Consider the following 6708-nt stretch of genomic DNA (forward strand, 5'->3'; position numbering starts at 1 on the left):
CCTATGTGTTTCTAATGTTGATGGCTTGAGGGAAGGATTCAAGCGGAAGCACATAGTTCGCGGTATTCTATTCACCCAAGTGCTACAAAGATGTATCGTGACCTGAGACAGCATTATTGGTGGCGACGGATGAAGAAGGACATAGTTGAGTATGTGGCTAAGTGTTTGAATTGCTAGCAGGTTAAGTATGAGCACCAGAGGCCAGGTGGCCTACTTCAGCAGATGCCCATTCCTGAGTGGAAGTTGGAGCGCATCACTATGGACTTCGTAGTGGGATTGCCCCGGACCTTGCGGAAGTTTGATGCAGTGTGGGTCATGGTTGATAGGTTGACCAAGTCGGCACACTTTATCTCGATTGTGACTACTTACACTTCAGAGAGGTTGGCTCAGATTTACATTCGGGAGATAGTCCGGTTGCACGGTGTGCCTGTTTCCATCGTATCAGATAGAGGCCCTCAGTTCACTTCCCATTTTTGGAGAGCCGTTCAGAGTGAGTTGGGGACCCGCGTGGAGCTTAGCACAGCATTCCATCCTCAGACCGACGAGCAGTCAGAGCGGACAGTTCAGATTTTTGGAGGACATGCTCAGAGCATGTGTGATTGACTTTGGAGGACAGTGGGATCAGTTCTTGCCTTTGGCGGAGTTTGCTTACAACAACAGCTATCAGTCCAGCATAGAGATGGCTCCATTTGAGGCTCTATATGGTCGACGATGTCGTTCTCCTATCGGGTGGTTTGAGCCCGGTGAGGCTAAGTTGTACGGTACAGATTTGGTGAGAGATGCCTTGGAGAAGGTAAAGTTGATTCAGGAAAGGCTTCGCACAGCACAGTCCAGACAGAAGAGTTACGTGGACCAGAAGGCGCGCGATGTGTCATTCATGGTCGGTGAAAAGGTTCTCTTGAAAGTCTCGCCGATGAAGGGTGTCATTAGATTCGGGAAGAAGGGCAAGTTGAGCCCAAGGTTTATTGGCCCATTTGAGGTGTTGAAGCGAGTTGGGGAGGTGGCATATGAGCTTGATTTACCTCCCAGCTTATCGGGAGTCCATCCAATTTTTCATGTGTCTATGCTTCGGAGGTACCACGCCGACTGGTCTCATGTATTAGACTACAACACTATTCATCTAGACGAGAGATTGAGCTACGAGGAGGAGCCAGTTTCCATTATTGATAGGCAGGAGCGCCAGTTGAGATCCAAGAGGTTTTCTGCAGTAAAGGTCCAGTGGAGGGGCCAACCAGTCGAGGAGGCGACCTGGGAGTCCGAGGAGGACATGCGGAGCAGATATCCATACTTATTCGGCACTTCAGGTATGAATCTAAACCCGTTCGAGGATGAACATTTGTTTAAGAGGTAGAGGATGTAACGACCCGACTGGTCGTTTCGATTTTCAGAACCCCATTCCCCTAAATAAGACTTCCCGCGCTTGCTTTAACTAATTTACGACCTGCGGGGATGGTTGGTTCGGGATTTGGAAGAGTTTGGGTTGAAATAGGCACACTTGATTCCTTAAGATTTTCTTAAAAGGCTAAGTTTGACTTTGGTCGACATTTTTAGTTAACGAACCCGGACTCTTGTTTTGACGGTCCCGGAGGGTCCGTAGGAAAATATGGGACCTGGGCGTATGCCCGGAATCAAATTTCGAGGTCCCTAGCCCGAGTACTGAATTTTTGTTAGAAATTGTTAAACTGAAATTCTAAGGATTTAATGAAAAGGAATAATGCTTGATCATGTTGGTATCGGGCCCGTATGTTGGTTCCGGAGCCCGTTACAGGTCCAATATAATATTTAAGTCTTGTCTATGAAGTTTGGTGAGAAACGGGACTGATTTAACGTGATTCGGACGCCCGGTTGTAAAAATAGGAATTTGAGTGTTCTTAAGGATTTCATGCGTTTTGGAGTTGAATTCGTAGTTTTAGATGTTATTTCGGCGATTTGATCGCTCGAGCAAGTTTGTACAAGGTTGTTGGACTTGTGTGGGTGTTCGGAGTGGAGCCCCGAGGGCTCGGGTGAGTTTCGGGCATGGGTTGGGGTGAAAAACACCCCAGTTTTCTGGTGCTTCTGTGAGAGGTTGCAGGTCTCGCAAACGCGAAGAAATGTTCGCAATTGCGAACCTCGCATTTGCGAGGAAACCATCGCAATTGCGATGAAGGCAGAAGGTGGGCAGACGTCGCATTTGCGAACCCTGCAGGGTCCGCATTTGCGACCCCAGGATCGCATTTGCGATCAAAGCAGGAGGGGGCCAGCTCGCAATTGCGAAGCTTTTATCGCAATTGCCAGTTCGCATTTGCGAACTTGATGTCGCAAATGCGACATCAGAGGCCTGGACACAGCTTTTAAAAACGGGACTTAGGCTATTTATTTCATTTTATCTCTACACCTGGGCGATTTGGGAGCTTTCAAAGAGGGGATTTCAACATAGCATTGTGAGGTAAGATATTTCTACTTAATGTGAGTTTAATACTTGGGTTTTGGGTAGATTAACACAAAAAAATTAGTGAAAAATCATGGGATTAGAGCAAAACCTGGGGTTTTGATAAAACTTAGATTTTACCACGAAATTTGTTATGGAATGAAGTAGAAATCATATATTATTGATCCTTAGGTTATAGAGAACAACTTTCTTCAAATAATTTCGGAATCCGGGCGCGTGGGCCCGGGGTCGGAGGATTTTAGGAAACTTATGATTAAGGTTGGGAAATTACTTTAGTAATTAAAAAGCGAACTCTTGAGTTTGTATTGACTAGTTCCTACCTCGTTTAATTAGTTTTGGATTGTTCGGCTCCAAATTGACGGTTTGAGCACGTTCTTGATATTGGAAGTACGCTTTGGAGCGAGGTGAGTCTCCTATCTAACCTTGTAAGAGGGAATTGTCCCCATAGATGTAATAATTGAATAATTTGCCACTAAATGCGGGGGCTACGTACGCGCTAGGTGACGAGAGTCCATGCGTAGCCACTATATTGCTTAAGTCCGGGTAGTCTAGGACCCAAAAGCATGCTTTATGTGATATTCTTGTGACTCTATGGTTAATTGGGATTGCTTAAACCATGTTGAATGTGGTAAATGAAATTAATACGAGAAACATCACTTTCTTGATCTTTTAAAGAGGAGTTGACATTTCTGTGGGTAATTGCTTCCCTGATATATTCTTGACTGCCTGTTTGTTGTGCTTAATTACATTTGACCGCGTCACATGTATGATTCGCAGGGGTAATAGATGCATCTATGGTTCGCGGCGTTCGACCCTCCGACAGTGCACACTTTAATTTTATGTTGGATCAGGCCGTACGACATCGGCACTACTTGCGTATGCTTCTTGCTCGGTATATTGCTGTGGACTGAACTTGTTTATATGCCCTGAAATGTACATGGCTAACTATGATATTATCTAGGAAAGGTCATGTTACTTCTTGCTATAAGTTGTTAATTATTTGTGCTATCCATGCTTAGTATAACGCTTTCTCATATTATTTGACCCTAGTAAGTGTCTCTACCTCTCGTCTCTACTTCTTCGAGATTAGACAGGATACTTACTGGGTACATATTGTTTATGTACTCATACTACACTTCTGTACTTAATTGTATAGGATTTGAGGTAGGTACATCTGGTTACCAGGCTGGTGCATACTCTTGATCCGGCCCGAGATTCCACGGTGAGCTGCTCCCTTCCTACGCCGTTCAGCAGCCCAATGGAGTCTTTCTTTACTTTTGGCTGTCTATTCTGTTTCAGACAGTAGGATAGATTTATTCTTGTGTGTATTCTACTAGATGCCCATATACTTGTGACACCAGGTCTTGGCACACACATTAGTAGATTATTCTTTTGGGATTGTTTAACTATTTCGGTTCGATGCTAATTATTTCTTGTTTTAAATTCAAAATTTAGAGTTTGTGTTAACCGTTTTGGAAAGGTAAAACTAGAATTTATTAATACTTTCGCGTTGGCTTGCTTGACAATGGTGTTGGGCGCCATCACGACCTGGAGTGAAATTGGGTCGTGACAAAAACATTGCACAATTCTAAGAAAGCATTATGAGCATATATGATAAACTAGTATCTATAAATGTGCGTCGCACGTTAATAATGGCTCATGAAGGTTTAAATATTTATTTATATGAAGGAACAATAAAATTTAATTAATAAGAAATTTTTTATATATAATAATATAACAATCATCTAAATGCCGAAAAATATTGTTACATTAGCATAATACGTGAATTCAAAATAAAAGGACATCATCGGAACTTACACAAAAGATCAATTTTAGTCATGTTAAGTAGATAATTTTGTATTGTAGTTTAAAGGTATCTAATGCGATGGTATCTTACTGAACACTTCTTTATAGACGATGCTTTTTTTTTATGTGTTTCCTTCTAATGCTTTGGTTGCTCTCCCATAAACAGAACTTTTGTTGTCGATATCGATATCTCTCTTGAAAATGCAACATATAGTTATTCGTGTGAAAAATATATTGTTGTAAATATAGTCCAATGTTTAGGATGTTTGTCCTTGTGTTTTATTTGTTATAACTACAAAATATAAACACACTGAAAATTATTTTCACACAAATTTAAAAGGATATTCTTTAGTTTCGAAAGACAAAAGTTGAATTCGGGGATAAACACATACTTAGAAGCACATTACCCAGTATCATAAGTTCTGCATGTATGGCGTTATTGTCAAAACTTCTATATACCATATGTGTACTATTAGTGTAACGACCTGATCGGTCGTTTTGAGCTCTAGCGCGCCGTTCGGCGGTCTGAGGCCTTGGGTAGCTTCACTTCAGGTGTTATGACTTGTACGTGTGGTCAAAGTTAAATTTCGGGAAGTTCAGAGTTGATTCGGATGGAAAATTCTAATTTTGGAAGCTTTAAGTTGGAAGAATTGACTAAGGTTTGACTTTTGAGTAAACGACCACGAAATCGGTATTTGAAGGTTCCAATAGGTTTGTATGATAATTTCGGACCTGGGAATATGTTCGGGTCGAGTATCGGGTAGTCCGGGAGTATTTCGGCGCTTATTGTAGAAAGTTGGCATTTTAGAAGTTTTAGAATTTCATAAGTTTGGTTTGGAATGGATTTTGGTGTTATCGATGTTCGTTTGGGATTCCGAGCCTTGGAATAGGTTCGTATCATGATTTGTGACTTGTACGTAAAGTTTGGCGTCATTCCGGAATGTTTTGATATGGTTCGGATGCATTCGTCGAAGTATGGAAGTTTGAAAGTTTAAAGAAGGATTTCGATCGTCGATTCGTAGTTTTGATGTTGTTTGACGTGGTTTGAGTCCTCGACTAAGTTCATATTGTATTTGTGGACGTGTTGGTATATTTGGTTAAGGTACCGAAGGCCTCGGCAATTCCGGATGGTTAATGGGTCGATTTTTGGACATAAGGAAAAGCTGGGAAATTTCTGTTGCGGAAGCCTGGTCGCAGGACTGACCTCGCAGAGGCGAGATGAAGCTCGCAGAAGCGACTGAAAGGGGGAATGGACGGAGGTCACAGGTGCGAAGTAATTCCCGCACCTGCGTGATCGCAGATGCGGCCCTGGCAACGCAGGTGCGATGGTGAGCGCAGATGCACAATTCTGGCTCGCACCAACGATTGTGCAGGAGCGGACTCCTTTTCGCAGGTGCGAGGCTTCATCTGGCAGTGAACTTTGCAGAAGCAGCAATTGTGTCGCAGAAGCGACACCGCAGAAGCAGCCAAGCAGATCACAGAAGCGAAACTGGACAGAAACATAAGGGACCGAAATTGGTCATTTTATCATTTTCGTTTTGGGACTTTGGAGCTCGATTTTGGGGCGATTTTGGAGGAGTTCTTACGACTTTGACTTGGTTAAGTGTTCTGCATCTAAAAGTGATTATATTTCATGATTCTATGGTCATTTTCATCAATTATTAGTGAATCAATTAGAAGAAATTTAGGATTTCGGCAGAAAACCTAGAATTTGGTATTTTTGGATTTTGATCACGAAATTGGTTATGGAATTGAGAATAAATTATATATTTGAGTTCGTAATGTTATGGATAATGTTTATCTTCAAAAATATTTGGAATACGAGCACGTGCCCGAGGGTTGACTTTATTGACCTTTCGAGCGGAGTTGGGAATCATTATAAATTGTTAAGTTATACGCATTGGAGTATATTTTGATTGATTTACACGTTTTTGACTAGTTTTGGATCGACGGGCATCGATTTGAGGTCTTAGAGAGCCTTTGGATCCGGTTATGGAACTTTGGAGCGAGATAAGTCTCTTGTCTAACCTTGTGAGAGGGAACCCTAGGTGATGTATTTGATATGTGCTACTTATTGCGGGGGCTACGTACGCACGGGGTGACGAGAGTTTGTACGTAGCTAGATTCATGTTATGTCCGAGTAGACTTAGTCCTCCGCCATTCTATAACTGTACTATTTGAGTTTTCCCTTGCCTATTAAATTCCTTTGTTTTACGTTATGACTTAAGACTAGACTTGTGTAGAGCGTTAGACTTACTATTGTAGAGATTTGACGGGCTTCATGATTAGCTGCAGAATAATTGTAATCCTCTTACGGATTTCTCCCGCGCTATGCGCTTTCATCTAAAGGTTTTCCTTTAAAAAAAATTATAACTCACACGTTTATTCGTGAGTGGGGTCAAGGACCCATTAAAGTTTCTTATTCAAATGGGATCGGGTCGCTCGCCTTGGCAAGATTATGTACCACACTCTCA

The sequence above is a fragment of the Nicotiana attenuata genome, unplaced genomic scaffold, assembly GCF_001879085.1.
Source record: "Nicotiana attenuata strain UT unplaced genomic scaffold, NIATTr2, whole genome shotgun sequence".
Taxonomy (NCBI): domain Eukaryota; kingdom Viridiplantae; phylum Streptophyta; class Magnoliopsida; order Solanales; family Solanaceae; genus Nicotiana; species Nicotiana attenuata.